This window comes from Fukomys damarensis, unplaced genomic scaffold (assembly GCF_012274545.1).
Source record: "Fukomys damarensis isolate Sample0158 unplaced genomic scaffold, DMR_v1.0_HiC HiC_scaffold_4, whole genome shotgun sequence".
NCBI lineage: Eukaryota > Metazoa > Chordata > Mammalia > Rodentia > Bathyergidae > Fukomys > Fukomys damarensis.
Genome location: NW_022900916.1, coordinates 64,073,500 through 64,096,427, shown reverse-complemented (window position 1 = coordinate 64,096,427; position 22,928 = coordinate 64,073,500). Strand labels below are relative to the sequence as shown.

The 22,928-nt window shown below is 36.2% G+C and overlaps 1 protein-coding gene across 2 annotated transcripts in view; it reads left to right on the top strand.

The window, feature by feature from the left end:
- Cdk14 (cyclin dependent kinase 14) overlaps window positions 1-22,928 on the top strand; it is a 556,731-nt gene that overhangs the window by 18,052 nt on the left and 515,751 nt on the right. Inside the window, exon 1 of one of the 2 annotated variants that reach the window (XM_033758509.1) lies at window positions 3,811-3,952. The exons of the other annotated variant lie outside the window; for it this stretch is intronic. The gene's annotated coding sequence lies outside the window, so the exon portion shown is untranslated. Of the gene's footprint in view, window positions 1-3,810; window positions 3,953-22,928 lie in introns of those variants that run through there. 2 annotated transcript variants of the gene reach the window in all.

Below are 22,928 nucleotides of genomic sequence, written 5' to 3'. Positions count from 1 at the left end.
TAGTCTCTCATGCGCCTCTCACGGACTGCAGCAGAATGAGTAAAATAACAATAAGGTAGTGAGATTTTCCCACCAAGCTAAAAGTATTTTTGTTTTATATCTTTTTAAAATTCAGAGATAATTTCTTTTCCGCCTGGTCTCCATAGTTATTGTAAATGGTAGTTATTATTATTTTTAAAAGTAAAAATTTAAAAATAACCTTCCATGGAAAAATTTAAAAGCTGACGATACTATTTATGGCTCTAAGTTAAGAAAAGAAAATAATTTTACTGGCCTGTAGGCTCCTGAAGTCTGATGTCATCTAAACCTCTAAGTTACACTTTTCTTTCATAGCATTTACAGCATTTCATATTGATATAATTACTTGGATAGTGGTGTGATGTCACTTTCCCCACTAGCTGTACCTCCTCCCACCTCCTTTTAAAATCAGTTTGTCCCTAGTGTCTGGCACTGGGTCCTAAGGTCTATAGGTCTCCAATCAATATTTTTAGGATGGGAGTGGCAGCACCTACTAATTCAGTGTTTTAAAAATTGGCCAGAATTAATTTTGGTTGTTTCAGGAATGGATTGTGCTGCTGGTATTGGTGAGTAGGGCACAAAGATGCTGGACATTCTGTAATGTACAGAAGAATCAACTAGATGAAGTCTTATGCTGTGCATTCTCTAAACTCTTTGGGTGTTCCTATTGGAGTTTCTGTTGTTGAAAAAAATCTATTTATAGTAATCTAAGCTAAAACTCCAACTCTATTTAACATGAAGACAAACATTTTTTGCATGCGTGACCAGAATATTTAATATATTGTGAAATTTTCAGGAATACAACCGAGTACTTAAAAAAGTCATATCTTGGTTTGTTGATTACTTTGTAAGGAAATGTCTATCATTTTAGCAAATCTCATTGTCAGCAGCAGTGTACTTATTGTATTTCAATTGTACACACATCTGTACTAATGCAGCCATAAGAAATACGGTGCTGTGAATGTTTACAGACATTCCTCATTTAAAGACTGAGGTACATTCCTATGATTAGCTTGTTATTAAATGAATTGGTCACTAAATGAGGAATTGTATATAGTAGATTCATTACAATATTCAGAACAAAGAAGTCAAAGAAACTCCAACCTGATGACTTTGCTTTTATTTGCATAACTCTTACAAATAGTAATACAGTATGTAGCAGAACATAAAATTACAGTATTGCACTGTATAGTACAATCAGAAAAAATACAGTACTGTACTGTGGAAGAGGCCATTATAAGGCCACACTGCTACTCACATTCTAATGTTGTAAATTTGAATGCAGGGCATAAGTCTGAATAGCACGCCTTGGTTCTAAGTCCGAAGAGCCATTAAATAGGTAGGTTGCTAAAGGAGGAATATCTATATGTGCATGCATATTTAGCCCTTTCTTAAAAATAATCCCATAAGTGTTAAAAATATTCCAGTAAATGTATTTTTCCTTCTTTAACATTCAAGCTTACTCATTAAAAGCAGTTTCTAGTATCTCAGTACATCATTAAATAATTTTGTATAGTTAGGCCAGAGCATTTACACACTTTTATATTCACATATATATAATTTCAAGATAATAAAGTGTGTAAATAGACGTGTGTGTATATACATGTGTGTATGTATAATTTGTTTAGGCACACACACAAATTACTTTGTATGTACACATACGCAAATCATACAGATGGAGACAAAATTATTTCCTTTTGTTTTGCCTTACAGTACAGTTTAGTCATTTTATTTCTCTCTGTGTATGTCTGTATTATCTCTGTAGATTGCAGATATTTGTTACCAAAAGGTGGCGCTAGTCTGATAGAGTTGAGAATCCCTTCTTCCTCTAAGCTGCAGGAAATCAAGGCTGTCTCAGTTCTGGCCTTGGATTTTCTCTGAGCTGCTCATTTAACTTCTCTGAATTCAATAGATGGTCCACAGGATCACTAATAAGGTAACAGGTCATTGTGCGAAAAGTCATAGTAACTGTTTGAAGAATGGGCCTGTAGAATATACCTGGCTGGCATGGTGGCTCTTAGGTTGGGGATCCTTCAAGGGACGAACTGCCTATTTTAGAGCACTGTTCCACTTCACTTGAATGTAGGGACAGGATAGAGACAGATTGTTCTGGAGAAGGTCTTCGGCTCCTACAGAGGTCTGAGGTTGAGTTGGGGTTGTGGTGCCAATGTCCCTAGGCCATTCAAGTTGATCAAGTAAGTAAAACTAAAGTGTGTTTTAGTTTTGTAGGAGGAAGTGAAAATACTTAGCCCAGGACAACGTGGTAAGATGTTTTTGAGGGTTCTGTATTTTTTCTTCTTATTAACAACAAACTATCAGAAGATTTATGGACCAGAAAGAATGTCTCACTCAGCATTTAGCTCAGGGTAGCTACTAAGTTCAGTGGCCAGAGGGGAGATCAGGATGCACACTTTCTGTGCCAGAAAAGGTGCTCCAGACCAAGTGATGGATAAGTAGTGATAGGTTTTGCAGGAGAAGGCCTCTTTAAGCATGAGTTTTAGTCTGCTTCAGTCTGGATTCATCCTGGACTCACCATTGCTCATAATTGAAACTGGAGGGGTGCAACAGGCATGGGGGGTGACTGGGAAAGGTCACTGGTAGGCATTCCATTGGAGATAAGAATGTAATGGGTAAGATGTGTAGACGGTTTGACTACACATGGGCATTTCAGAATATATAATCATGAAAAGAAAGTTCATTTATTTTTATTGATTTAGAAAAAAATGATATAAGGTATTTGGGACCTTGTTTCCTGAGAATTGCGTAAGACAATATACTATCTTTTCCTTAAGCATAATTACAAAGGTCCTACGTATTTACTTTTATTTTCCAAGGAATTTTTTTAACATTTGAATCATTTTATTTCCTTTTGACACATCTATAAAATTGTAGTGCTTTTTCTGTTTTTATTAATTATAAAGAGGATCCTGAGGAGCTTATTTTCTGTGGCCTTTTGTGTGGGTTAAGTAGTTTTCCAAAATTACTTTCATTAGTCTCAGCTTGTTATGGAAGGAATTGGTGAGTGACATGCACAGAGAGATGCAGAATGGAAGTAAAATAATAAAAATTGATATAAACATAATGAGAGATAAGGAGTTACCCCCAAAATGAAACAAAAATAAATAAAACTCGTATAAACAGCAAAACTTACAAAATGTCACAATATAAAATGGCTTCTGCTATCTCTAATAGCAGTTTGCTTTGTTGAGTTTAAAATTAACAGACAAATGAGACATTAACCACTGAATGAGGCATTTAGTCTTATCTTGAGATAAAAGAACACATCAAGACCCTAAACTTTAAAGTTTTATAAACCACATGATTATAAAATTGTCAAGATAAAAAAAAACATTGTTAATATTTGTTTGACCCTAAACACCCCTTTTTATGGGCCAAGATATATAGCTAGGCATATCTTAAAGGTAAACTCCCCTAATTATAAAAAATTGCTACATCTGGGTTAAATGTTAACTGTCTTGTGACCATGATTTAAATATTGATAATGTAAAACTAAAAAGAAAAAAAAAAACCCCAAAAAACATAACCACCTAAATAAGATCAAGGCTGTAAAACCCTATAAAAGAGGAAGCTGTAAGATAATAGGGGTGGATCACTGACACTGCTCTAAGTGCGATCAGACTTTTATTGACAAAATAAACCTTTTATTATTTTACTTCCATTCTGCATTTCTCTGTGCCTGTCACTTACCAATTCCTTCCATAACATTTGGTGTGTTGGCTGGGAAGGAAAGGGCTAATTGACACAGCCTGTGTTGGGCCTGGACCCAAGTCCCACTGGAGGGAGTGGCTGCCCATCTCAGGAGGGAAGAGGCACACCCCCACAATTTCCTGGGTTCCCTTTCTAAGACTTGGAGGCCAGCTTTCTGGCAGTGGATTTCTCAAACCTGAAACAGAGACAGTAACAACAGAAAAAGGTGAGTAAAATTGTCTATCTAAATGGTGAGATTTCCTAGACAACCCCTAGTTAGTTTTGCTTTTGTTTTGGTTCTTAAACATTCAGACAGATTCCAGATTAGAGGCCTGATTGCCCTCCCTTCTTTGCCATTTGTGAGGATTTATATCCTCACTTTAGACAAAATATAAAATAAAGGCCTAATCACCCTACACTCTTTGCTGTTTGTGAGGGTTTCATTTATATACTCTTAATTTGTCATTGTGCTTTTATATTGTGCTTTGTAAGGGGGCCGCAAACAGTGTCAACTTCTTGTGTGATCGTGTTTATAAAAATTCAGTTAAAACATAAAACAAGCTACAAAAGCAATAAGCCTTGTCTTTACACCAAGACAAAGGGTGGGGGTGTTTATGCTTAAAGATCCCTCTCTGAGTTGCGGAAATTGTGTGTGGCCTGTTCTGTAACTCTGTGGCCAGCATCTATTATGAACAAAATGGAACACTAACGTGACAGTGTTCCTTAGCTCAGATGTGCCTGATACTGATCATGGCCTCAGCTAAGCTAGTCTTGGCCCCCCCAAAAAACTCTAGCCACAAAAAAAGCCTGATTTGAAATAAGGTTACCACCTGGGGCAAACTAATAAATACTGTTTTCATGACTCATTCTGCTGCCAATATCAGAAAAAAATACAGAAACAGATGACTTAAAAAATATAACTCCATTGTTACAACTAAGTAGAAAAATACATGTAAATAGTCCAAAGGCCAGAACTATCTTATTAGCCTGATGTCAAAGTAAAGCCAGAAAACCTGCAACTATGCTTTAACAGACATCAAGAGATTTAAAAAAAAAATCAAGTTACAAATTTTAACTGTTTGATAAATATCTTTGTTTCAATTTGAATTGATCTTTAATTGTTATGCTTTAAATTTTCTTATACATTATAAATTCTTTATTTGTGGTTTTAGGGTCAACTTTCTCTTTTCTGTACATTGTTGATGAAAAAACTCAAGGTTAATAATGTTGAAAGCCAGTCAAAATTTAAGATATAACCATCTAAAAACAAAACGACACTTTAAAATTTTAACAGCTAAAGTTCATTATAAAAGGTTTATTATAATAAGTGAGGCAAAACTATTTAAAAAGCTATAAATAAAAAATATATATTTGATGTGAAAAGATTTTATATGTTGGTCTTGTTAAAAAGATAAAAAATAAAAACCAAGACCAAAAGGCCTAAATATGATAAAAAGGCATACAAAAAATGATTTATCAGAAAAATATATGTTTGCTTGTTGGTTTCAAGTTTGTTGTAAAAGGTGTACATTTACAGTCATAACTTTTATTCCTCTAATTCTAATTCTACAAGAGATTTCTGTTAATTGACCTACAAAAGTTTTGACTAGTCATAATTAAGAGATGTTATAATTCAATTGGCCAAATATATTTGAGTACACTCTAGTTTCATAAATTGTCTTATATGTTTGTCTATATCTGTGCAATTGTTCAGAAGTGTTTGTCCAATTATATTTTTAATCAAAATGATGTCAAAAATACAAATAATTTGTTAATTTTTACAATCTGGTTTTACAAGTTAAATATTTTGTCAAGATAATTAAATACAAACTTTTAGATTCAAATAAACTCCTGTTTGTTAAAAAAAAAAAGCTGCTCAAAAGATTTATTCTGGTCTTTATTCACTAATGAGAGCCCCAGTAATTTTCATAGCCTTCTAAAAAGTTATACCCCCAATAACTATTGCTAAATACGTTGTTATGAATGTTTATATTGGTTATCATCAAAGGGTTAAATTCTAAATGTTATTATAATATGTTTATAATAGTCATTTTCAAAATATATTATTTTCTATAAAAGTAATTAAAACAGATCCTTTGGATACCAAATTATATTAAAAGACAAAGTTTCATACATATAATTATTATTACTATTTTTAATTTTCTGATATACTAAATAAATAAAAACTTCACAGGGTTCTAAAGGACTATTAATGCTGATTCAAGAGATAAGATATAAAGTTTCATTAAAAAAGGCTCAAATTTATATATAAGTCAAATATTTAAAATTTCAAATTACTAAAAAATTGCCCTACTTTAAAAAAATGGACCCATAAAATCAGACAATAACATTTATCTAAAAATGTAGATCCAGTTGTGAGGAGATGGCCCCCTTGTTTACAGGCTGTGACAGCTGCTGTTATTCTAAAAATTAAAGAGGCTGACAAGCTATCCTTAAGACAAAAATTGACTGTTCAGGTTCCCCATGCTGTCCTGAAACTGTTAAATAATAAAAGACATCAGTGGCTTTCAAAAATAGAGTCACACAATATCAGTCCCTCATCTGTGAGAATCTCCACCTACATTTTGTTGCAGTTAAAACCTTAAATCCTGCTCTTTTGCCCTCAAAATCTGCCCCCCCAATCATGATTGCCTCTGTCACCAACGAGTTGTTCTCGAGTTTTCCAGATCTACAAAACCCCACTGCCTGATGCTGATTTTGTCCTGTTAACAGATGAAAACAGCTTCATTAAAAAAATGAAATATGCTATGTAGAGGAGAAGATTACATGGGGACGCGGATTGGAATAGGAACTGCAGTTGTGGTTCTGCCCACGGAGCCACAACTCAGAAGTTCAAGGCTGCAAACAGTCTTGAGAACAATCGATAACTTTCTGGGAACAGTCTGTTTTGAGAAAGTATATGAATAACTAGAACCAGGTGTTCATAAAAAATATTTTCTAATGCTTTGCTAGAGATAATCTGTAAGGAGCTAGCTGTTCATTCTCATGGAAGTATTGTGCATGTACCTAATAAAAACCGAGGTTGGGGATTTAACCGAGGTTGGGGATTTAGCTCAGTGGTTTGGTGGCCTGCCTTGCAAGCGCAAGGACCCGAGTTCAATCCCCGGTACCAAAAACAAAAAAAACAAAAAACTGAGGTTGGTGAGAGTTGGCTGCTGTTTGCCTGTGAGAGCTTCAGCCCTCTACTCCTCGGCAAAACTACATTCCTGCTGTCTGGCTGTCCTTTTCACTCCCAACAACAATGCTATGCTGGCTATACAGTGACAACTCAAAATAAAGTGGTCCAAGCGGGATCCCTCCCCACCAGATGCTTGGCTCAATGAGCAAAGTTATGGACACTCATACAGGGTCTCTGATGGGCAAAGGAAAAAGGTTAAATGTTTATACAGATTCCCATTATGCCTTTGCTACTTTGCATATCCATGGCACAATGTACAAAGAGCGTGGTCTTCTTACAGTGGAGGGCAAACATTAAAAAAAAAAAAAAAAACAAGACATAGTACAGTTGTTGAAGAGAGTATAAAAGCCTGATAACATAGCAAGAAAACATTGCTCTAGGCACCAAAAAAAAAAAAAAAAAAGGATACAGTAACAAAAGGTAATACTAAGATAGACAAAAAAGTGAAAACCACAGCTAAACAAAACTTCAGATGATCATACTCACCCATGCACACACACAAAAAGAGATACAGAGGCCCCTAGCTGCTATAAAATAATCACATAAAAAGATGAATGGGCTAAAAAACAATTGGCTAAAAAACAAGGACTTTTTTAGTTTCTACCTGACAACAAAATAATAATACCAGAGATGCTATCTTACTGTTAAATTAAAAGATATCATGATTTGACTAAAAAAAAAAAAAGACAGCTCCGCACACACTGTTAAAAAATATTTCTTCATACCTCAGATTTCTGCTTTGTGTAAACAAATCTCAAAAAGGTGTCAAATTTGTCAAAAAATAAACCCAACTTCTGGCCCAGAGCACCACCTAAAATACAACAAAAGGGCACAACCTCCTTTAAAGACACAGATAAACTTTACAAAAATTTCCCCTTGCAGAGCTTATACATATCTGTTTTATGTGTTTACATTTACTCTAGATGACCTGAGGCCTTCCCTACAGAAGCAAAAAAGGCTTCAAAATATGTGAGATTGTATTAAAAGAGAGAATTCCAAGGTCTGGTCTGCCTCTCTCTATAGATAGTGACAATGGGCCAACATTTGTGGCAGAGATTATATAAGGTCTAGCTAAATTATTACATATAAAATGATACGTACTGCTTATTGGCCCCAGAGCTCTGACAAAATTTAAAAAGCTCATTATAAGAGTATATTAACTAAATATTGTCAGATAGCTCCAGGGTCATGTGTCGGTCGATTTGCTCTCTGTAGCCCTCCTTAAAATAAAAAACAGCCCAAGTTATATTAGATTCTCCCCATATGAAGTCTTGTCTGAGAGGCCACCATATATCTTGAGACTTTACAAAAAATTTATCTGTTAGGTCCATCCAATATAAAAGTACAGCTATTAAAATTTTAAAAAGTGTTCCAAAATATCCAGAGACAAACTAGAGGTAAAAAAGACCTCCCTATACTAACCCCTCCCCATTTGATAAACCTGGGGGACCGAGTTTATGTTAAAATTTGAAAAAGACCGCTTTACAACCTATATGAAAAGGGCTACATGAGACATGTATGGTTACTCCCACAGCTGTGAAGGTGGTAAAGTCACACAACATCTCAGCTATTTGTACTAATGTTGATTTGTCTTCAACCACTGATACTCTGGCCCAAATAAAACTTTCTTTTTCTGCACAAATGGTGTTTTTAAGATAATTTCAAAACATTCTACTGGGTTATATGCCTTGGGAATCCTACTCCCCAACTTGTCTGTTTATATTCCTTCAACAATAAAAAAGGTGCCTTTACAAATTGCTGCAACAAACTGTTTGTTAAAAAAAAAGATCCAATTATTCTCCCTTTATTAACAAGATTAGCTGTAACAGACAGCTTCACACTAAGTGCCACAGTTCTTGGGTTGGGACAACAACAGTTCATGGCTTGAAGACAAAAAAATAAAAAAAGACAAAAAGTTCGAGATGCTATTCAAGCCTTAAAAACTCAGACTCATTAGCTAACGTAGTGTTATAAAGTAGACAGGCCCTTGATTTGTTCACTGCTCAAAAATGAGAGACTTGTCTATCTAAAAAAAAAATGCTATTATTATACAAATAGATCTAAAATAGTTAAAAAATCACTAGATAAACTAAGATCATATCAAGATGGTAAAAAAATTTGATACCAAAGACCCAACATTCATTTTTAGCTTTAACTGGTCGAGCTAAAAAGCCTGGGTCAACACTCTAATAAAAAGTGCTGGTACTCATGTTTAGTCTCTATATGTAAAATAGATATCTAAACTCATACATCAAAAAATAACTACTGCCCAACATTATCATGTTAATTATGCAAAATAATAAAAATTGATAGAAACATAGCGAGGGGAAAGGAGTTACCCCAAAAGCAAACAAAAAAACTCTTATAAATAATAAAACCTACAAAATGTCACAATATAAAATGGCTTCTCTGTCTCTAACAGCAGTTTACTTTATTGAGTTCAAAAGTAACAGACACTGGAGGCATTAACCCCTGAATGATTTGGTCTTATCCTGAGATAACACGACACATCAAGACCCTAAACTCCAAAGTTCTATAAACCACATGATTATAAAAGTGTCAAGATAAAAAAGGAACATTGTTAACATTTGCTTTCATGACCCTAAACACCCCCTTCCTATGGGCTGAGATATATAGGCAAATCTTAAAGGTAAGCTCCGCTAACTATAAAAAATTGCTACATCTGGGTTAAAAGTTAACTGTCTTGTGATTATGCTTCATATATCAATAATATAAACTAAAAAAAATAAAGCATAACCACCTAAATGAGATCAAGGCTGTAAAACCCTGTAAAAGTGGAAGCTGTAAGACAATAGGGGGTGGGTCACTGACCCTGCTCTAAGTGCAACCAGCCTTTTGTCGACAAACCTTTTATTGTTTTACTTCCATTCTCCGTCTCTCGGTGCGTGTCACTTACCAATTCCTTCCATAACAAGCTGTTGTCTGTTTTTTAAGACTGTAGTTTATTTGTGTTTTCACACACAAACAAATGGTGCAGAGACTGTACAGGAAGCAATGTTTGTTGAACTGATTTTAGAAGTGATCAGTTTCCTAAAGAGTATTTTTGAATTACAACAAACTAAATTTGGGGATAAATATTTAGATCATGAATTCCTTGACAATCCTCAGATTCCTTGTGTATTTTGTGGTGATCAGAATCTTTTTAATGGCTAACATGTATTCATCATCCACAGTATCTATTACAAGGTCTTATGCAAGGTGAATTTTTAATAAGTGCTTATTGGATAGAATTGTTGAGTATTATGAATTTATATTCCCCTGTAGTTTAATATTTACAAAATTTCTCTGAGTTTCCCAAGGTGGTTGTTATAAAATTGAGCCTAACATCTTCTTATCTTATATTTAATAAGGTAACATTTTCATCTAAGATTTGGATCATGGCTATTGTTTGCTTCAAAAGGAATGCTTTGTTCTTTGAAATTAATAATAATTAAAAAAAAACCACACACTAGATAACATCTGTGCAGGGATCTTTCCCCTCATTATTATGAGCAATTATCAATCATGACCAAAGAGAGGCCTTGTAAATTATGAATATTCTAAAAACAATGAGGCATCTTCTCCTGCAAAGATAATGCTGGAGCTAATGGATTTGCCATATGCCTAGGGGGAGATGTTATCAGGGCAAACACTGAGTATGTTAAAGTGACATTCAGATGTAAGCAATATCCAGTCACAAGCTCTTGTCAAGCCTAGATCTGATTTTAAAAGTAGCTATTTTAGGCTTATTTGGATATCACTTGGTAGAGTAGCATGTGATGTGAAGCTATCAAACTTTTAGGTGTAAAATAGAAAATGACAAATTAATCAGCATTTGGATCTGTTCTTAACAGCTACTCAGCACAGCACTTTGGCTTGAGTTGCCTTGATTGCTTTGTTGTTTTATTATGAAATAATGAGATGAAAGTTTCTTTCTCCACATTTTACTACTTCTGTATAGAAAGAGGTGTTAGCAAAGAGAGACTGTGGGTAATATCATTAGAATTCATCATTTAAAGTGATACAAGAGAACATAACAGTATCTGATTCTCTAAAGTGGATCTCTTCTTGCCGTGGAGCAGTATGCATAGGGATGGAAGGGCAGAGAGACCTATCACAAAGTGTGTAGGCCTGGATAGTTATAAGAGGACTGATTTTGAGATCTCAAGTTCTGATTTTTTTGTTGTTGCTGAAAATTAAGCTGTATGAAATGCACTCATGTTTTGGGCACCATGCAAGCCCTCATCCTCAAACAGAGGACGACTTCATTGTTTTGCTATTTGCCAAATCTTAAGTTCCCCCTAACCATCCCATATCCTATTGATCTTACTACTGGTAAGCAGTGCATTGGCAATAAAATTTATTTCTTATGTTTACTAATTATTTACTGTAGGAAATATTATGCTCAATATGCTCTGTAAATAATTATAGTGACTTTATCCAGAAGAAAAATATTAAGGCTTAGAGTTTTGTGGTCACAGGAAATCAAAGACATTTAAAAATTTCAAGCTATGTACAAACTTTAGAAAAATACGATAGTGTATAAAAAAAGGATTAAATATATTAGGCTGAATTTTTGAGTTGGGGGAATGAAGTAATAATTCAAGGAGAAAAGGGTAGGAAGTAAATTTTTCTAGTCTTGTTTCACGTATATTTTATATATATTATGATAGGAAATAAATCTCTGTGGTATTCAAGGTGTTCTGGATACATTCAGTGGAATAATGTAAGAAAGTGAAAAGACAGGCAATAGAATAGAAAAAATAATTTTGCAAATATGTTTGATAAAGGGCCTATTGTGCAGAATAGATTAAAACTACTCAGTAAGAGGCAATCCAGTTAAAAATTTGAAGATGATTTTAATAGCTATTTCTTAGAAAAAGATGTACAAATGGCCAATAAACATATAAAAGATGCTAGCAACTAGTCATCAGGGACATGCAGATCAAAACCACAATGAGACAAGACTTCATACTCATGCAATTGCTAGAGTAAAAAAGAGATAATTACAAGTGTTGATGAGTTTGTAGAGAAATTGGATCCCTTGTATCCTGGCATTGTAAAATGTTCTAAAATGATTTGGAAAACAGCTGGTAGCTCCTCAAATTACTAAACATAGGATTTGATCAGATAATTCCACTCCTGGTATCTACGTAAGAAAAACAAAAATATATGTTCACACAAAAAGTTCTGCACAAATGTTCATAGTAGCATTGTTCACAGTGGGAAGAAGCCAGATGTTCATCAACAGATGAATGGATGAATAAAATGTTGTATACTTATAGAGTAGAATATTATTCACTAATAATAAGAAATACACTGATAGATGGTAAGATGTCGCGAGCCGGTGACGCAGAGCACTGTCCAGCAGTGTCTCAAACCTGAAAGAGCAGCGGGGTGGAGATGGGGCAGAGAGAAAAGAAGGACGCCAAGACAAGAGTCTGATCAAGGCGACGTTTATTGCCGGCAAGCACCGGCCTTTTAAAGCAAAAAACCACAAACTATTATGGGATGGGTTTACCATAGTAACTGAAAGGTCACACAGGAAAAGAGCAAACAGGTTCACCAAAACAACCCACCGTGAGTAGTAGTAACCTGGACAACCACACATCTAAAGGTCAGAGACAAGAAACTGTAACTTTCAGGAATTCCACAAAGGAAACACTCTGCCTGCTAAACTGGAGAAACTTAACACATATAGAGGTACTAAAGTTAACAGTACTTACAACCAATACTCATGATCCCCACAGTAAGACATAAAAGAACTTTGATATCATGCTGAGTGAAAGAAGCTAGTTATAAAGGATCGTATGTGTGTATGATTCCATTTATATAAATTCCCCCAAATAGGCATAGAGACACAAAATGGATTACTGGTTGTCTAGACTGATAGGGAGGGTGCAGGTTTGACAGCTAAGGGGCGTGGGATTTGTTTTTGAGGTAATCAAAATGTTCTAAATGCATGTATGTAATTCTGTGAATAGACTTAAAAAAACTAAAACAGTCGTTTAAATTAGTATGTTGTACGTGAATTATAACTGAAGCTGTTTAAAGAAATATTGTAATAGTTTTGTCTTTAAAATGAAATGTTTGCATATGTGAGAAATGACATACCTTGTTCCTCATGTCATTTCAAAAATATAAAAACCTGTACCATCTTCTCTCAGTCTTAAGTGATCAGTTGTAATGAAACATCCCATAGCATTTCACTGAAGATTAAGGGTACTTTGCTCCTTCTCTGCCTCTATAAGTACTTCACATATTTTGATCCTTTATGTAATGAAAATTTCTGTTCATATTCATTTTATTGTTTGAATAAAATTCTGGCTTACTCCCAAGAATGAGTAGATTGCTGAGATTTTTATAGAGATATTCGTGTTACTTTTCTGACAAGTTGGATCAATGTTTGTCATTTAAAAAATTGTTAGGAATATACATTGCTTACAACAGTAAAAATTGCACTAAGTTGTATTTTTTTGACTACCTAAGTTAAATGGCCTTAAAAACCTGTGTTTGTTTTCTGTTCTTATTGAGGAGTGAGTGAAGGGTTCTTTTCTTTGTCAGCCATTGCTTGCTGTGTACCCGTTCTCTGTCAGGACTTGCTTGTGATGCCGCAGACAGGAGATACAGAGATGAGAACGTCAGTCTTTGTACACAACAAAGTCCCACCCTTTCCCCTTAATTAGTTACAGTAGATGATATGAAGGCTTTGATCAAAGAATAGAAAGCCATTGGAGGAGGCCCCTGGGGCCCAGCATAGGATGCAGCAGGGATATCTCTGTGTAGCTTGGGAAGTGAGCAGGTCTTTGCCTGGCTGCAAGATGGAGGAGCAAGGTGTGGGAAGTTTTGTTGGTTGTGGGACCCAGGCTTCACACAGTGTGATGTGTGCAGCAGCTCCCAGAGGTTCCCTCTGAGGGAGGTGCCTTGTGCTTTGCATTTATTCAGTAGTCAAATTATTTTTGTTTGCTTGTTTATTTTATTTTATTAGTATGTTTGCAGTTCATGCAGTTTACGATCATCTCAGAGAGTGGTTACGTGTGCGCACCACAGCTTGTTTCTGTTTGTTAAAGCCCCTTTCCCCTCCCTCCCCTTTCCTCCCTTTTCCAATTCCCCTGTTCCATTTTTTTATTCTTGTTGACATTATTAATTTTGGCTCATTCTATGGGATATAATGTTTACATTAATTGAGGTTATTAGGTTCCTGTACTGACTTATCTTTATTCTACTTATTTCCCTGTTGCCTCCTCTTCACCACTGCTACTTTTTCCCCTGGGCTACTTCCCTATTGCAAGACATCCATCGCCTACTCCTCTTCTATCCATGCTTTTTTATTCTTTTTGTTGGTGTGTTGCTTCACTCATATGGGAGATGCTATATAGTAGTTAAGCTTGTGTGCCTGGTTTATTTCACTCAGCAGTATGTTTTCCAAGTGCATCCATTTTCCGGCACATGTCTCAAATCTGTCATTCTTTATAGCAGAGCACTATTCCATCATATATAGATGCCACATTTTCTTTAACCAATCATTTGTTGATGGGTATACAGACTGTTTCAGGACTTAGCTCTTATGAGTTGTGCTGCCTTAGACATACTGCTATAGATAAATCATTCATGTATCACTATAGTATGATATCTTAAACTCTTTGGGGAAGATACCTGGAAGAGGGGTGGCTGGGATGTGTGGCATTTCTAGTTTCAATTCTTGGAAAATCTCTAAACTGATTTCCATAATGGTTATACTGCACTATTTACATTCCCACCAACAATGTAGGAAGTTCCTTGTTCCCCACAGCTTACCAGTGTTTATTATTGTTGGATTTCCTGCTGATTGCCATTCTTTCTGGAGTAAGATGGAATCTTAGCATTATTTTAATTTGTATTTCTCTAATGTCCAGAAATGTTGAACATTTTCTCGTATATTTGCTAACCATTTGTATTTCTCCCTTTGTGAAGTGTCTGCTCATTTTTCTTGTCCATTTCTGACTAAGTCTTTTAATTTTAGGTAGTTTAATTTTTTGAGTTTTTTGCATATTCTAGATATTAGTCCTGTGTCTGTGGAGTAGCTGACAAAATGTTTTTTCCTTTCTGTAAGCTGCCTGTTCACTCTACTAATTGATTCCTTTGCTGTACAGAAGATTTTTAGTCTGTTACATTGCCACTTGTTAGTACTTGCTATTATTTCTTGTATAATTGATGTTCTTTAGAAAATCCTTTCCTACACCTATATCTTTAAGTGTTTTACCTATTTTATCTTCCAGTAGATTTAATGTTTGGATTTTGATCCATTTTTATTTTAATGTAGTATACAGTGAGAGATAAGGGTATATTTTCAATCTTGTACACACAGGTAATCAGTTTTCCCAGCACCTTTTGTTGAATAGGCTATCTTTCCTCTGACATATGCTTTTGGTCCCTTTGCTTTTTTGTTGTTGTTGGTACTGGGGTTTAAACCCAGGACCTTGTACTTTCAAAACAGACATGGTGCCACTGAGCTAAATCCCTGGCACTTGGTCCCTTTGTTGAAGATCAAATAGTTGAATGTGTCAGGGGAAGTTTCTCCAACCTCAATTCTAATCCATTGATTTATATATCTATTTTTGATAAAGTGCCATGCTGTTTTTGTCACTATTGCTTTGTAATATAGTTTGAAGTCAGATATTGCAATGCCTCCTGCTTTATTATCCAAAATTGCTTTTGCTGTTCTGGGTCTCTTCTGGTTCCATATGAGTTTTAGGATTGTTTTTTAAGATCTGTAAAGTATGTTGTTGGTATTTTGATTGGGAATGCATTGAATATATATAACAGTCTTGGAAGTATGGCCATTTTGACAATATCGATTCTGCCTATCCAGAAGCAGGGGACAGCTTTCCATTTTCTGATGTCCTCTTCTGGCTCTTTTTCCAGAGAACAGTAGTTTTCTTTGTAGAGGTCTTTGACTTCCTTGGTTAGGTTAATCCCGAGATATTTTATTTTTCTTGAAGCGACTGTGAATGATATTATTTTTATAATTTCTTTATCATACTTTTCATTGTTGTTGTACACAAATGTTAAAGATTTTTTTGTGTTGATCTTGTATCCTGTTACCTTGCTCTAGTTGATTATTAATTTTAAGAGTTTTTTTTGGTGGAGTTCTTTGGGCCTTCTGTGTAGAGTGTCATGTCATGTGCAAATAATGATAATTGAAATTCTTTTTTTCCAAAATGTATCCTTTTTGTTTCTACCTCTTGCCTAATTGCTCTGGCTATTGATTCAAGAACTACACTGTACAGAAGAGGTGATAGTGGGTTTCCTTGTCTTGTTCCTGATTTTAGGGGGAAATGCTTTAATTTTCTCCATTTAGTATGATGTTGGCTATTGGTTTGTCATATATAGCTTTTATCATATTCAGGAATAGCCCTTCTATACCTGTTTGCTTCAGGATTTTATCATGAAGTGGTGTTGGATTTTCTTGAGAGCTTTTTCTGGATCTATTGATACAATCATATGTGTTTTGGACCTTACTTCAGTTTATGTGGTGTATTATATTTACTGAGTTACAAATGTTGAGCTATCCTTGCATCTCTGGAATGAGACCTACTTAATAATGATATAGGATCTTTTTGTTAATATGCTGCATTCTATTTGCTAATATCTTATTGAGGATTTTTGCATCTATATTCAGTAAGGAAACTGACTTATAGTTTTCTTTTTTAGTTGAGTCTTTATCCCGTTTTGGGGTCAGGGTGATACTGGCTTCCATAAGTGAGTTTGGGAGCACCTCATCCTTTTCAATTTCTACGTTGGCAGTTATTTGCTTTTAGGGCTTGAAATACCTCAAGCTCCTCTGGCCTTTAGGGTTTGTGTTGAGAAGTCTGCTGTGATTCTAATGGATTAGCCTTAATAGGTGAGTTTTTCTTTTTCTCTGGCTGCCTTTAAAATTCTGTTTTTTTCTTCTTGGACATCAGGGAATTTAATAAGGATAAACCTTAGTGAACTTCTCCTTATCATAATTGTCTGGTTTTCTCTAAGTATCACTTGCATATTAAACTTTTTTCTTAAATTTGGGAACTTTACTTCCATGATGTCTGTAAGTATATTAGTGAATCCATCTGTACTATCTTACAGTTTTTCTCTAACTATGATTAGTCTTAGATTAATCTTGTCATCTAATAGCTGCTGGATAGTTTTTTCTTCTTCTCTTTTCTTTTTGGCTTCTTTATTGTAATTCACTTTTATCCTCAATATTAGACAGTCTGTCTTCACATTGGTCATTTCTGCAATATATGAGTTCTATACTTTTTCATATCAAACATTTCTTTCTGACATCTTCCTGAGGATTCCATATCCTTGTTGAATCTGTTATTCAAATTTTGAACTGTTTTGGTTAGCTCATCCAGTTTTTTAACTATGTTCCCAAAATTCACTGTGGGCATATGGAGTGAAATTGTAGTGAAGTTTTGGTTTATTTCCTCTTTGAACTCGTCTTTTTCTTCATCCTTTCTAAGAACTTTTAAGTAGATTTCTGCTACCTGGTATTTGTTTTCTTCTCCCTTTGCAACCCTTTTCTCTGCTGTTGGAGAGCTGGGGGTGGGGTGAGGTTGGATAGCTTCTATTTCCTTGCTTCCCAATTTTCCTACTTGTATCTGTGTTTGTATATATATATATATATATATATATCTTTTAAAAATTGTATGTGGCCCCCCTCCTTTTTGTGGGGGGGCAGTTATTGCAGGTTGGGGGCTAGAGAAGTGAGGAGAGTTTGTGGCTTATGTGGAGATTTTTAGTAAGAGGTTGCCTCTTTCTGAATAATTTTCAGGTTTGTATGTCCAGTGATGGTATTTACTCCTGACGTTATTGACTTTAAGTGATTTCGACTGTTCCCATATTTTGCTGAAAGAGTTGCTTCTGGTTACAACAGTGTCCACAGAGTCAGTTTTACATTTCTAAGATAGTTCTTGCAGTTTACTTCCCTCCCTTTATATATGCTCTATGCACACCACGATAGTTTCTTATGTGTAGTTGCTTTGCAGTGAGGTAGGTGAGATGGGGTGGAGAGCGTGGGAGGTGGTTAGATGAGGCGTGTGAGACACTTAGCAGGAGGTATGAAGAGGGAATAGTGGTAGAGGAGAAGAAAAGGTTGAGGTGAGGCCTGATTTTATTGGAGTCCTTTTAGTGGAGTTGAAGGGTTGGTACTGAGAGTTTTCAGAGGATATTTTGTGTGGACAAGGGCGAGATGCGGGAGAAGAGGAGTTTACTTTCTGATTGAGCAAAGATATATAATTGTCAGCATTTCCTGATTGGGAGGACAGTAAGCTCGGTAAGATATGGAAGAGCTAAAGGCTTAGGGTGGGGAGGATTTAGGACTAATACTAAATAAACAGTAGACAATTCTGTGTCAGTGAACTTGATGCTGAATCCATCACCACAGCCAGGGAGAGGGACAGCAAGAGTCCTCACCCAAGAACTTGGACTGAGTTAGACTCTGCAAGAATGTCTACAACCCGGCAGAAAGAAGCTCTGAGTCTTTAACTACAGTATTTCGATGGAGGGATCAGAGGAGTTACCGGGGTATGAGCACTCAGATTTTCTGGCAAAAAGTCTACTTGAGAATCACACATGCAACATGTCATTAGAATAATCCGTGTTCCCATCCAACATCTTATAGGTTTAAGTTTAAAATTCCATGATATTATTCATTTAGATCATCCAGCAGTAGCAAAACCTTGTTTTTGAAAATGGTTTTCCCATGAAGATTTATGTGGTGCTCAGATTTCTCATGCCCTGGCTCTTCCTATGTCTGACCCCTTTGTGCTATCACAGGCCAGTGGCATCCTCAGGGCTGAGCCTGGAGGCTGGAGGACAGTTTTGCATTACGCTCCCGTCTCATCAGGATAGTGCTAACACTACTCCTGGTGGATCTTTGGGTTGATGGCAGCAGTAAGTGGACAAAACTGTTCACATTCTAGTAGCCTTTCAGCTAGATATTGTACAGCAAGAGGGAGGAAATGAGATGGAAAGTTGCTAAGACACATGTTTGCTTGCTTGCTATGTCTGCACATGACAGAGAGGTTCTCTCCTGTCTCTTGTTGTAGAGACACTATTTCTAGTCCATCTGGGATGTGTCTTTATGATCTTGTTTTAAATAGTAAGTACTTCTGTGAAGGCCTTGTCTACAAATACAGTTTCTTTGGGAGTTACGGCTTTAACATCTGAGTTTGGGGGTGGTAGGCAAAATTTGGTCTATAGCAAAAAGAATGAGGATCCGAAGCTCATGGAATTTACATTTTACAGAGATGTGTAGATTAGGATTATATGTGTTTTCAAGATGTACAAATGTCCCTACATATTATTATGATTGAAAGTGTTTCTATTTATATGTTTTAGAGTATTTGGCATTTTCTTGATAACTTAAGCCCTCATTTCTTTCAGGCTTTGGTGTTTTGATGAGTCAAGATAACTGTAGGCCTACACTTGTTTATAATGTTTCAGCCTACAAATGAATTTTACTTCTAAGCAAGTCGTATAAAAAAGAATGAGTATCCTTTAAACAGCTTTAACATCTCTAAGAGATTAGTAATTTATCCAATAATTCTCCTTCCCTATTCTGTAACTCAGTGGCAGTTTTAAAAAAATCTAGAATTTATAGATTTGACTTGAAAGAGAGTTTGAGCATCTGAGGTTGGTAAAGCTGTTTGGAGAGTTCTCTGTCTCCTTTCACGCTAGAGTTGCTGAAGTGATTCAGAAGGGAAAACCCCGGGTATTTCCTTCTTTTTAAAGTAGGTCTTTACACATATTTGACAACACTTAAGAATAATGTTTTCAGACAGCTATAATTTATTTATAGGTAGATGGAAAAGAAAATGCTTCACCTTCCGATACTGAGTGCAAAGCCTTTTCAAACCCCAAAGGTCTCACCTGTAACGTATTGGGCCAAAAGAGAAAAAAATGTTCTTTTCTGATAGTACGTCGTCCTACTTTAGTCTCCTTTTGTGTCACACACACTGAGAATAATTAATAGCCACTTACTGGACTTCCTTAAAACACTTTACTCAACTGGGAAGTGCTCTCATTTTCAGAAGGGTTTGGTCAGTGGAAAAGGAAACCACAGCTGACATTTCCGGGTGGAGTCTGTGTGAGGAACAGCCGGCTTTTTGACAGCAGTTTTGTGCTGGGATACCTCCCACCAGTTAATGAAAAAGGAAGGCTGGCTTCTTTCTGTTTCTTGGCGTTTGCTACTCTTTGCCTGAGTCCCCAAAGGAAGGCAGCTCCATCACATTTCATGATGCCCAAAAACAGGGCAGGAGGATGTTCATCTCAGGGTTGCCGCCAGTTGCTGGGACAGTGCTTTACATTAAAATGGAAGACAAAGCTCTGGTTCCCTCATTAGTGAAGGACATTGACATGTGAAGGGTCCCTTTCTCTTCTAGAGGTTATTTTTTTTTTCTGGTGCAGTAACAGGGTTCGAACTCAGGACCTTGCACTTGCAAGGCTGCTGTGGTGCCACTGCTAAATCCCTGGCCCTCCTAGAGGTGATTTTTAATGGTTGAATGCGCATGTGAGTGTTTTAAGCCCAAAGCCAGACTGTGGCTACTTTGATGGACTGCATTATAAATTAGTTGAACTGTAACTATAACTTAAGCTTTTATGTTTTTCCTCTTCTATTTTCCTCATTAAGGTTTTCTTTCCCTTTTAAACAGTTGAAAATAAAGTATGTTCGTATAGTACAAAAGAGCATACAATAAAGTTGTCCTCCTACTCCCAATTCCCTCCCTAGAGTGAACTATAAAAACATTAAAAACCACTCCAGATGTTTTGTTTACTTATGGGTCCTTTTCCTCCTTTTTTCTCTAGTGTGTCTTTTTTTTTATGGAAAGTATATATGTATATATATATATTTTTTCTCCCATTACGTTTATTGGTACATTTAAAGCAAACAGTACATTACATTTATCATTGTGATCTTATACCTTTACATGATATTTCTTGGCTCTTATTTTTTCCCCATTCCCCTGCCCTCTCTTTACCCACTCTATCCTTGCCTATTTACAAGACTTTGTTTCCATTTTTTTCCTTTTTTCACATTTTTTTCTTTTTGGAAAGTGTATTTTGAAATGTGTTTTATGTTACTGAATGTGTAGAACCAACTTGTTCTATTTATAGGATGTATGCTGTTCATTGTTTGGCCGTGTAATAATTTGTTTACTCATTTTTCCTGTTTTGTGTAAGTTCTGTCCTTACGAACAGGTCAGTGGACAGTTTTATTCACAACTGTAAATACTGACTTACACGGACTGTGTTCCCTTAAGGACAGGGACACATTCTGAGAAATGCAGTGTGTCATTAGTCGAGTTCATTGCTGTGTGAACGCTCTTGTGTACGTATAGAAACTAAGATGGCTGTGACATTGCCAGGCAGTATGATCTTACGGGACAGCAATGGCTGTATTGGACTGCATGGTCTGAAATGTTGTTATGCAGCACATGACTGTATATGTTGCCCAAATTACCTGATGGCCTGAGCCCTGCTTCCACCCACAGTGTCTGTTTCTCCACCTTTGTCCATCTGTCTTGCGTTTTCTGAAACATTCATATTTTTTTCATTCAGGTACATGAAAATTATTGCTTTGCTGTTTGTTTTACAATTGGATTATTTTAATCATTAATGAGGCTGAACATTTTTGTTTATAAGCCATTTTAATTCTTTTCTCTTTTTTTTGTACTATGGATTGAACCCAGGGCCTATGTTGTGCTAGGCAAGTGCTTTACTACTGAGCTATTTGGACCACTTCTTTCTTTTATTGTGAACGCTGGGTTATTTTCAATATGAATTTCGCCATAGTAGCTGTGGTATAGCAGCTGTAGTTACAGTTGAAAAGAATTACTACACAGCTTTGGGGGATACTCAGAGACTTGTGTCTTACAACCTTTGTGTTATTAGGAGCCTTAGAGGACATTCCCCGCCTCCCAGTTGTTTAAGAAATATTTTCATAGCCTCTGTGACTGAATCTTTGATATTTGTTTGAATGCTTCCAGTATTTTTTTCCATTAAGTTTATTGGTATATTTGGGATCTTGTACTTTTACATGGTACATCTTGGTTCTTCTTTTCTCCCCATGCCCCTGCCCTCCCTTCACCCCCTTCACCCTTCCCTATTTACAAAGACTTGGTTTCCATTTTTTCCTTTTTTCACATTTTTTCTTTTCCCTTAGGGGCTTAGCATCACATGGGCATCTAATTTTCTGATGGCTTTGCTTGACAGAAAAGTCAAGGGATTTTAAAAGAGCAATTGAATAGCTGGGATGGGGCAGCTGGTCTCTAAAAACAAACCACCCTAATGGAGCTATAAGATCTTTTCGTGCCCAGTTGAAAGACCAGGAGCAATGCATGTTTGATGAACCTTGGTCATTTGATTAAAGAATGAGAGCATATAATCAAGGAAAGCCCTTTGAGGATATGTTAGATGTCTATCTCTGCTTAGTAAGTTATCCTTAAATTTAAAAAAAATTTTTTTTTGTTCTTTTATGGAGTTCCTTTGGATCAGGAATTTGGGAGTGCTCCAGCTGGGTAGTTCTGACTCTGGGTGTCTTAGAGTTGGCAGTCGGGATGTCATCTGATGGCCCGACTGGGCCAGGAGGTCTGCTTGTACGGTGACTCACTTATGGGTGTTGGCAGAGATCCTTAGTTCCTTGTGGCATCTCTGCTCGAGTGTCCTTGTATTCTGGTGGCTTTTCCCACAGTGAGTAATCCAAGAGAAAGCACAATGGAAGCCACATGACTTTTATGACCTTAGAAGTTGCACACTGTCATTGGTTATACAGGTCAGCCGTACTCCATAGGGATGCGTGTGAGTGTGAATATTAGCAGGTGGGGTTCACTCAGGGCTCTTGGAGAATGACTAACCCTCTGCCTCCAGAGAGGTACCTCTCTCTCTCTCTCACTTGGCAGACAGAAAACACCCCATCTGCTGGAGGACCCTGACCTTCTCCCAGTTGAGTCTGCTGGGGGAGGAGGAGCAGGGGGAGGGG